The sequence below is a fragment of the Phoenix dactylifera genome, chromosome 7, assembly GCF_009389715.1.
Source record: "Phoenix dactylifera cultivar Barhee BC4 chromosome 7, palm_55x_up_171113_PBpolish2nd_filt_p, whole genome shotgun sequence".
Classification (NCBI taxonomy): domain Eukaryota; kingdom Viridiplantae; phylum Streptophyta; class Magnoliopsida; order Arecales; family Arecaceae; genus Phoenix; species Phoenix dactylifera.
In genome coordinates, this window is record NC_052398.1 from 1584860 (window position 1) to 1596441 (window position 11582).

The window sequence follows — 11582 nt, forward strand, 5'->3', positions numbered from 1 at the left end:
ATACCGACGCAACCCAACAATTTCTTCCAAGATGTTCATTTCCCTCTGGGCTATTCTTATCCAACGGCCCATATTACGTCATGAACCCATATTTTGGGACCATTGGATTTTGTTAGCGAGTGGACCATGTCTACAACCGTCTGGCCTGATTAGCGACCTTAGAAACGGATCCGTTTTGGGTAATCCAAACCCGACATGATGACAACCTACCTAATGCTAAACCTAAGATTGGATGAACTTAGTCATTTCAGGGTTTGATTAATGGGCCCGACTTTCTTTTTTTTCTCTCTCTTTTTTTTTTTTTTGGCTAAAGCGGATGGTTCAAACGTCTCCCACTCTGACTTTGTAGCTACCAGAGGAGCTCCAAACTCTAAAATTCAGACAAGCACACTCTAGAACGACTAAACACTCTAGAACGACTAAACTCTCTTTATGAGGTGCTCTCCAAATAGATAGTTGGTCAGGGTGGATCCGACTTAGTTGGCCTGGCGAGCCTAAGGATTTAGCAGTTCATCTCGATTCTTGAGAAATCCTTTTTAACCGGTTCAATTTATCGAACGAAATCCGAACCGGAATTGTAGCTCAGTCGATTGATAGGATAGGCCGGCTCCACGGCACGGAGATGTCGTTACTTGAATTGTTCCGCGGAGTAGCAGACCAATGTCTCGTGGCTATTACCCTGGCCGTTATTTAGGGGTAGTTCTATATACACCCCCCCTATTGCTCAGGACACCCCCCAAAAACCAAAAAAAAAATACCCAAACTAACCTTTAGTGTAATTACCATATTGCCCTTGAAATTTTCTCATACACCCCCCCTTCCTCCTCCTCCGTTTCGTTTTGAAAAGAAAAAAAAAAAACCCCCTCAAACCCCCCTTAAATCCCTCGATCCATTTACATCGTTTAGGCGATCTTTGAAGGAGATTTAAGCCCCATTCGAAGCATGGACAAACAACTAGTGATTTGGGACGAAGAATCAGCCGCAAAGGTACGTGTTCCACCTTGTTTCGAATTTTTTTTTTTTCACGGTTCGTGCTTCGTTCGGCACTGGATCGCCGAACAAAAGGCTTCTGTTCGGCTGCACAGTGCCGAACAGAAGCCTTCTGTTCGGCTGCACAGTGCCGAACAGAAGCCTTCTGTTCGGCAACCCTCAACCGAGCAGAAGCCTTCTGTTCGGCTGCACAGTGCCGAACAGAAGGCTTCTGTTCGGCACTGTGCAGCCGAACAGAAGGCTTCTGCTCGGTTGAGGGTTGCCGAACAGAAGGCTTCTATTCGGCACTGTTCAGCCGAACAGAAGCCTTCTGGTGCCAAATCGCGTGCCGTGCTGAATTTTGTGCCGAACAGATCCTCTGATTCATTAATTCTTGGTGATAAATTATTTTATATGTAGGGCTATGCTACAACCGAATCGAGTATAATTGGATCAGAATTTGTACTGGATTACACAAGCGAATTTACAACTTACGAGGTATTATAATGTATTATGCAATTTTGTAATAGTTTAGCGAGCTATTTTTATAACTGTGTACTTACATAAATTGTTTAATGTATAGATCTTCAAGAGTAGAGAGGACTTGTGTAATTGGTGTCGTGAAGCTGGGAGGCGAAATGGTTTTGTTGTTGTAATCAAATCATCCGATGCAGGTACCATTTCTAAGAAACCCAGAATTACGTTAGGTTGTGAGAGGGGTGGGACGTACCGAACCAAAAAAGAAAAGCGAATAAAGACTGCCTGTGGGACAAAGAAGTGTGGATGCCCTTTTGCATTAAGAGGAAAGAAATTGGATACTGCGGATGATTGGATATTACTGGTCGTATGTGGAGTGCACAATCATCCCGCTGCAGAGAATCTGGAGGGGCACTCATATGCAGGGAGATTATCTGAGCAGGAGACGGAATTGTTAGTGGATATGTCGAAGAGTTTGGTTCGTCCAAAGGACATATTATCCACATTGAAGGAAAGAGATGCCCTCAATGTTACGACTATCAAGACTATCTACAATGTACGTCAACGGTTTAAGGTTGCAGAGAAAGCCGGGAGGTCTGAAATGCAACATCTATTAGGTAAATTATCAGAGGCTAAATATATTGAGTGGCATAGGAATTGTACTAATACGGATGTTGTGCATGACTTATTTTGGGCACACCCTGGCAGCATTGATTTGTTCCGTGCATTTCCCCGTGTGTTGATAATGGATTGCACGTACAAGACGAATAGGTATCGTCTTCCGCTCTTAGAGATTGTGGGGGTGACATCTACTGACATGACATTTTCAGTTGCTTTTGTATACTTAAATTCTGAGGGGGAAGAAAGCTATACTTGGGCATTAGAGAGATTGCGCAGTGTCATAGCTGATGATGTTTTGCCTGAGTTGATTGTTACAGATAGAGACTTGGCTTTGATGAATGCAATTCATAGAGTATTTCCTACTGCTAGACATTTATTATGTAGATGGCATATTAGTAGGAATGTTTTGGCCAAGTGCAAAAAAATTTTCGAATTGAAGGAGAAATGGGATAAATTTATTATGAGTTGGAATGTACTAGTGCTGTCCTCCACGGAAGACGAGTATAATGATCGCTGGAGTGCACTGCAGAGAGAGTTCGGTACCTATCCAGATGCACTACAGTATGCGTCAGATACTTGGCTGAGCAAATACAAGGAAAGATTTGTTGCGGCGTGGACGGATACATGCAGGCACTACGGAAATGTGACGACAAATAGGTATCACAAATAAAGACTCATTTAATTTTAATTTGCCTCAATTCTTATATCTAACTTTCATTTGTTTACTAGGGTCGAGAGTGCACATGCAAAGCTCAAAAAGCAGCTTGGATCAAGCCAAGGAAGTTTCGAGTCATCTTGGACTAGAATACATGGATTGATTGAGTTGCAGCACAGCTCCGTTAAAGCCTCATTGGAGAAGAGTTTATTGGTAGTGCAGCACAACTTCAAGCCAGCTGAATTCAAAGAGTTGCGAGGTTTCATATCTATAAGTGCGTTAAATCATGTCCTCGCCCAATCGAAACGAGCCAATTCAGTTGGGTTTGATGATTCAAATTGTGGGTGCGCTATTCGACGCACACATGGTATACCATGTGCTCACCAGATTGCGCGGTACAGGGTGGAAGGTCGGCCCATTCCTCTCGACTGCATAGATCCTCATTGGAGGAAACTTGATATTCTGCCTACCCCCCCCGTGCAGCCAATTTAGTTGAGTTGTGATGCAGAGTTAGATTTGATTGCGCTACGATTCAAGAAGTTAGATGGGGCTTCTCAATTGCAGATGATCAAGAAGTTACGAGAGATTGCAAGTCCAGATAGTACACCTCTTTTAGAGCCTGCAAAACGGAAGACTGGTTCACGTGGGCGCGCTTCAATGAAGGTTGATACGTCTACTCGACGTGACCCGTCTGCATTTGAGTTGGTTCTATCTGGACAGGATAGTTATTCACCTGGTGTTGAGAAAGTTACCATCTACAATCCATCTACTCAGATTCAAAAGAGGCGGCCCAAGCAAAAGGTAAGTACCAAATATTTATTTCCTTACAATAGGTATCACAACGTCTACGGGACGGTCCGTGCCGTGCCGGTATGTGATGTGCCGATACGGAACATGTCGAGACGTGCCGTGCCGAGATGTGCCGATACGGGACATGTCGGGACGTGCCGAGATGTGCCGATACGGGATGTGCCGTGTCGAGATGTGCCGATACGGGACATGTCGGTACGTGCCGTGCCAAGATGTGCCGATACGGGACATGTCGGGACGTGCCGTGCCGTGCCGGTACGGGAAGTGCTGAGACGGATAACTATTTAGATATTTCTGCCATTGTTACATATTTTCTATCATTTGATATTATTTGCAGGTTTTTCGTACTAGAGCCCAGTCACATACGCCCATTATCTATATTGATGCTATTCCTTCTGCCTTGAGACCATACATCCAGCATATCAAGGATGTAAAAGCTGATGGGAATTGCGGATTTAGGGTAATAGCTGACTTACTGGGATTTGGAGAAGATGACTGGGTGCGTGTTAGGAAGGATTTATTGCAAGAGTTGCAATGTCATTCAGACCACTATCGCACATTATATGGTGTGGAAGGGACGATTGCTGAGATCACTCATGCATTATCATATTATGATGATTGTCCACCATATGACAGATGGATGACTATGCCGGACATGGGTCATCTTATAGCATCCTGCTATAATGTTGTCCTATACCATCTCTCGTTGCAACAATGTCTGACCTTCCTACCTCTCCGTTCTGTGCCAGTACCTCTTCTATCCCGCAAAGATATCGCTATCGGATTCGTAAATGGAAATCATTTTGTTGAGGTACTACGTTCACAACACTTGCGAATATTTAATTTTGCTTATTTATAATTTTGTAGCTATTAATATTTTCTTATTTCTAATTTTGAAGGTGTTCTTGTTGCCGGGACATCCCGTTCCGCCAGTAGCGACCAACTGGCGAAAATATCATCTTCCTTGTGCTACCGGATGGGAAAATTCATATGAAGCACGGATTCAACAGTTCAAAGAGAGCATCTCACCTAATGTTATAACTAGCGAGACAGTAGAGTTAGATTGATTCTTTATATATGTACAATTTTTGAAAGTTGTAAATTTTTTTGGGCTCTTAGAGTCATGTACTGTGAAACTCCATCATCAATATAAATCAAAAAATATCTGTCTTCGCATTTTTCGGGTATTGGGGGTGCTGAGGTGGCTCTCCATCAGCTGGGAATACATATGAAGACTGTTGTTTCCGTTGAGATTTCAGATGTAAACAGAAACATACTTAAGAGCTGGTGGGAGCAATCCTAGCACACAGGGGAACTAATAGACCTTTCTGATGTACAAGAACTTAACGGTGACAAGCTTGAGCAGATGATTAACACATTTGGTGGGTTTGATCTGGTTATTGGTGGAAGTCCATGTAATAATCTTTCAGGTAGCAACCGCTATAGTCGTGATGGGCTGGAGGGTAAACATTCATCTCTTGTTTATGATTATTTTCGCATCTTAGACCTTGTGAAGTGTATCATGGGGAAGAACTTCTGATTGCACCATCTCACTTTCTTGTTTTTGGGTCAGTGAATCTAGTTGTATGTTACATCAGGGTACGTTACAGCAGGCATCATCATTTCTGAAGGAAAAGTTGAGCAGGCATTATCATTTCTTTTGTTGGAAAAGAGGGCTCTGTGATGTTCTTGGTCAGGTGAGCGAAGCGCAAATAGGCTGCGCGCTTTATTTGGGGGAGTGAGAAATTAAGGGGGTGGTAGAGCATCTTTTAAATGTTTGCCTTTGATGATTGAGGCGGATTTTCTGATAAGCAACAGTTATGTTAGCTATGTATTTAAAATGTTGAAAGATCATGAGGATGTTCTCTGTGAAACTCCATCATCAATATAAATCAAAAAATATCTGTCTTCGCATTGTTAGATTGATTGTTATGTGCACTGTTATATTTGTGTAAAATAGAACGGGCCAGGCTTTACAAAGATTACACGTAAATGTACCAAAAATATATATTTTTCATTAATATCAAAGGCTTTACAAAGATTACAAAGGCTCCATCATCAATCCCTATGACGCCATCGTCGACGCGTGTACTGCTGTACGTTCGAATGAGAGGGTGCTGGATCCGAATGAGAGGGTGCTGTACTCGGGCCAGGCTCATCACCCAGAAGTACCTGATGCATCTGAGAAATAGCATCAAATAGGTGCCCGGCCCCTAGTGACGTAGCCTCTGAGGGACCCATCCGTACAATGTCGGTACTGATACCGAGTGCAGCTGCATTACGCCGCCGGTGCATGTCAGCATCATCATGACCTCCCCTAGCTCCAGAATGAGTACTCGAGCGCAGATGAGGAGGCTGAACTGCAACGTGCGTGATACGAAGATACCACTCCATGTATCCCGGTACGCTGTCTGATGGCCGGGTAACTGGGTGGCTCCTGCTCGCCTGGCTCAGCACGTGGTCCTCCCACCGCTCCCAAAGCTGATCCATATAGGAGTAATGTATCCGGTACGAGCCTGCTGTGGAACCTCTGTTGGCTCGCGTAGGGGCTAGTGGCGCTCGAGGGATGGTCTGAATACGACCAAACTGTCTAAGAACCCTTTCTGGATGATAGGGTTCTACGATATCAAGGCACTTGATGGAGCCACTAAAAAATGCGATATCAATATATGGGCGATCTCCCCGAAGCCGATGATGGGGATCCCAAATAACCTGCAAAACAAAAGGTCCATTTCAGTTTTATACTATATCGCATATTAAAAGTACTGACAAACACAAGCAAATGGTAATATGATACGTACCTCATCGATGCTCAAAAGGTCCAATGACTCACGTAGAACCACTAAATGGTCCATCGTGGTACGGGATGGAGTACCGGGCATCCAGCGGTGCACGCGGGGACTGGCATCAGTATACTCGAGCGACGGGTGAGGACTGAGTGCTGGAAAATGCTCATAAATCCATGTCTGCAGAAGCGTCATATAACCACTGATCTGTCTCACTGATGACCTCGACGCAATCCCCAACTGCCGATACAAATATGCTAAGGCAGCTGTACCCCAGGCATATGTGCTCACCCTATCCAGATCCCGCAGTAAACACAGATACGCTATAGGCACCCTGGTCCCACTCTTATCAGCAAAGAGTGTGCAGCCTAACAAAAATAACAAATAGGCTCGTGCTGCACACTCTATCCTCTGCTGGCTGTCTCTATCAGATACAGAGTGAAACTGAGTCCTCAGCCACTCCATCCTCACAGACTGACCGCGCGATGACAGTACCTCCTGACGCGCGTCTCCAGCTGACACCCCCAACAACTCCACAAGTAGCTCCTCAGCATCCCGATCACTCATCCTCTCAGGAGAAACTGCTACTGAGGCACCTGCGACAGGAATCCCTAAAATGGCGGATACATCATCCAACGTGATAGTGATCTCGCCAAATGGTATATGGAAGGTGTTCGTCTCGGGCTGCCATCTCTCTACGAAGCCCGAAATCAGAATCTTATCGATGAATCGATAAGAGCACTGTACTAACTCTACGAGGCCCGACTGCCTCAATAGTGCTCTGAACCTGGTATTTGGTTGGTTTAAAGACCACCACTTCCATTCACCAACCTTGGCAGTATGGTTCATGCACTTTAGTGGAGCTCGTTCCTGTAATATAAATGTATAATTACTACTACTTTATAAAACATCAATAAACAAAATATAATGCTATAACAAATAAACAATACCTGTTGCCTCCAGATGGAAGCTGCTATATGCGTCCTGAAACTGATCAGGACGGACTCATCCTCTGGACCTCCTGGACATGGTCCAACGGACTCATCGTCTTCGCCCCTAGCGGGCATATCATCATGCTCTGACTCAGGAGAGTCCGATGGCATATGAGCAGGCTCGGGAGAAGCAATCCTAGCACGACGTCTCCTAGCTGACGCCGTAGGTCTAACTCTGGCGGGACGGGGATCCATGTCTGAAAATATAGAAATTCAATGTTAGGCTATATCAAAGAAAATAATTCAATTGCATACATAAATGTTCGGCACAAAATTCAGCACGGCACGCGATTTGGCACGAGAAGCCTTCTGTTCGGCTGCACAGTGCCGAACAGAAGGATTCTGTTCGGCTGCACAGAGCCGAACAGAAGGATTCTGTTCGGCTGCACAGAGCCGGACAGAACCCTTCTGTTCGGCACTGTGCAGCCGAACAGAAGGCTTCTGTTCGGCACTGTGCAGCCGAACAGAAGGCTTCTGTTCGGTTGAGGGCTGTTCGGCACTGTTCAGCCGAACAGAAGGGTTCTGTTCGGCGATCCAGTGCCGAACGGAGCACTGGAGGCGGGGGGGGGGGGGGAGCTACCTCGAGGTGGTTGTGGAGGCGCCGGCGAGGTGCTCGTTGCTCGGAAGATGGCCGGGGAGGTGGTTCCGGGAGAAGCCGGCGAGGTGGTCGGAGATCGGGAGAATGCCGGCGACGAGAGGGAGAAGGGGGAACGGGGGGGTTTTGGGCGTTGGCGAGGTGCAATGCACCGACCGGCGACGAGAGGGAGAAGGGGGAGACGGAGGGGGTTTGGCCGCCGGCGAGGTGCTTGAGGCGAGGTTTTTTGGGCGGAAGGGAGAAGCCGGCGGGTGTTTTGGAGAGGAAGAGCGGGATGGGGGGGGGGTTTGGGGGGTGTAGAGAGCAATTTAGGTGAGGGGGTGGGGAGGGTGGGGGGTAATTTAGGAATTTTTAATTTTTTAGGGGTGTCCTTAGCAAATGGGGGGGGTGTAGAGAGTATTTAATTTTTTTTTAATTTTTGGGGGGTGTCCTGAGCAATAGGGGGGGTGTATATAGAACCACCCGTTATTTAGGGGCGAACAAACAAAGAAGCCTTCTCCCCACATTGGGGAAGCGAGAGCGATCGAAGCCCGCGCTGCAAAATTCGAAAGAAAGGAAAGAAACAAGAAATAGGGTTTCAGGCTCCCATCGCCATGGCCGGTGCCGGAGCCAAATCTCTACTACCAGAAGTGGACACCACCGTCGCCGCCGCCGCCGTTGCGTGCTCCATTCCCGGCCTCGAACCCCGCCGACGCGGCCACCGAAGCGGTATCGCTCTCTCTCTTTCCTTCATCAAACCCCCCCGATGGACTGGAGTTCGCCTTGGATTTTCTTCTCTCCCTCTTGCTGAAGGTCGGCACGATCCACGTGAGTGGGTTCCCGAGTGACCTGAAGGGGAGAGAGCTCCATCTCCTCCCGAGGTGGATGCCGAGCTCCACGGTCTCTCTTTTCCAGCCACAAGCACAGGCGGGATTCGCACTCTTCTCGACCCGCCAGCACGCCGTGGTCGCCTAATTCTTTCTCAATGTAATTTTCCTCTCTTTTCGTTCTTTCTCCCCCATGACAATCGTTTTGATTGCTTCTGGTCTGGTTCTTGGTCTTTGAATCGAGTTGAATGTGATATTTCTTTGTGCATTTCAGGGCTTGGAGCTTGATGGGCCACGGGATCATATATTGCGCGAGGCGATGACAAAGAACAATCTTTGCATCATGGTAGGATTTCGTCGTTTGGTACCCCATTTAATTTGCTTTTGGTGCAAAGATTTTTGTCTGATTCCTTTCTTTTCTTTTTTTAATAAATATTGTCAAGATTCTTTTCTTTCTTCCCGATTGCAAGAATAGTGTGGCAATTGATGGAGATCTCTATATTTTTCCCTCTTCTTTCTTCCAGAATATCAGATTATGGCTACCACTGTTGGTCAAGATATGGTCTGATTAATTTGTCATGGAAAAATGTTTGATATTCATGGGATCCCTTTTTTTAATGATATTATAAAATTGATCATGTTATCCATTATTGCGCAGGTGGTGGTTGGAGACCAACTATATCTTAATAGCTACATGACTGTTGTGCATCTCCTGTTCACGTATGGGGTATCCACAAGGATTATAACTTGACATCCAAGCACTCCCTTAATTTTGTTCATGCAATTAGAGACTACAAGTTCTCATCCTCTTTGTCAAACTATAGTTTAGCAGTATATTTTCCCAAATAACACTATCCAACCCCACCTCAAAGAACTTGGTAATATTATTAGAATACAAGGGTTTCAAATTTTTTCCGGTCTCAAATTTTGCCAAGCATCTTTTGGCTTCCTTTGGGCAGATTATGGATTTTTTTAAAATGGAATGGAGCGAAGAGGTTGTATATGCATATAACGCTTGGAGCCAAATATTTTTGGACTATGCTAGTTGACACTGACTGGTTTGTTTTAAAACTGGCAATGGATTGTCTGGTATCTCCCCATGAACTGATATTTTTCTGGTTCATGTGGAAAACAAGCTTGCAACAACTTGTATTAGTTGAACTTGTTAATGAAGTAGTGTCCCAAGCAATTTGACATAGTATAGACTAATATAGAATACTTCAAATTTAATTTGAATTGTTAAAATGCTATAGAACTTATTCAAGTGCTCGTATTTGTTTAGAATAGGACCAAGTGGGCCCTTGAGAATAGCTTCATGCACTATCTCTCTTCCTTTAAGGGCCTGTTTGAATGATTGGACTGAAACTCCTTTGGGATTTGTAGGTTGGGCCAGGCAAAATCATAAAAATTACAGGCTGGGTTAGGCCTATATTTATAAATACTTAGGAGTGGCTTTGGAGTGGGCAAGCTTTTCTCCTTATGGGATTCAGGGCGGTCCATTCTAAAGCTACTCCTGTATATTTATGAATATAGACCTAGCCCAGCCTGTAATCTTATAATTTTGCTGGTTGTACTGGCCCAACCCATGAATCTAATAGAATTTTTAGCCCAATCATTCAAATAGGCCCTAAGTGAAATATGGCAGAAGAAAGCAAAATCCATAGACTGATTCCCTGTAAAATTCATAGGTATTTGAACCCGAGTATCTAGGAAAAAGCAGAATATTAAATCAAGAACAGGTCTCCTTTTGAAGAACATGTTCTACTAGGAAAGGCCTATATCCTAAAATTAATTCATCAAGTTGACGATAAAATCCATGTCCTGTTTGTTCTTCTAATTGATTGCTTCTAAACTTGGTCCAGTCTTTTCCTGAAAAAGGATTGAGTTGAATCGAATAAAATAAAAAATGAGTACCATACCATGTATTTGCATATATCTCTCATATGTACAGACCTTACTTATTTACTTAATGTCCTTTAGATATTTAAAATGCATCTTTTGAGCACCATTCAGACATAGCGGGCTATTTGTTTTGACATAGGTTTGTCAACAATAACTTCTGCTCTTGCAGCCATGACTGATCTGATCATACTTCACACCAGAATTGATAACTTTCACTTATGTCTCACTTTCTGTACATTTCTACATGATGAGTTAACTGATGCATACAATTCTCTAATTTATAAGTGCCATGACCAATTCTGGCTCCTTTAACCATGCTTGATGAGCTATGCAACATGATTTGATCACGTACCTCTGCCCAGGTACTGATCTGCTTTGTGGTTTTCTGCATTCAATTTCTTGTGTTTTACTTGAAACACCATTTTTACATTAGAAGTTGTCCAGGGTTCCAATGGTACAAGATACTCTAAATCCAAGCATTATGAACGGTTCTGATTTCATCTGTTCTCACTAAATTACATTTTGATGTGGCTTTGTCTTTAGGTACATGCCTTCATCTGCTTCTTATTTCCTTCCTAGGGGCTTTATGGCAACACAAGCACCTGGCCTACTGATGTTGACATACCAGGATGTAGCACTTCTGTGCCTGGTCAGGTAGCAGCCATGTTTTGCTTATTTGACTATAATTTCTATTTCCCCAGTCCCCAAACTGGGAAACAGAAGTCCTTTTGCTAATATGCTCTCACACACAATTTTTGTCTTAGTATAGGTGCTTTTCTCTAAATACTTGTAATTTCTTGCAGCCTCTCTGGTATTCTAAGTCTTCATTCTCTTGTAGTGCATTCTGCTTTATATAGAGTATGGACCTTCTTATGCAAAGGAACTTACTCATTGCTAAGACTTTATTGATAATAACTAGCTCAAATTGTACAGAATGATGCTCATTGTTGCTTAATTATTTTGTGCTGT

The 11582-nt window shown here is 44.2% G+C and overlaps 1 long non-coding RNA gene across 1 annotated transcript; it reads left to right on the plus strand.

The window, feature by feature from the left end:
- Positions 1 to 8404: 8404 nt before the first annotated feature.
- Positions 8405 to 11582, plus strand: LOC113463603. Its single transcript, XR_003388145.2, has 3 exons — positions 8405 to 8871; positions 8986 to 9057; positions 11157 to 11582. It is a non-coding gene; the product is annotated as an uncharacterized LOC113463603 (long non-coding RNA).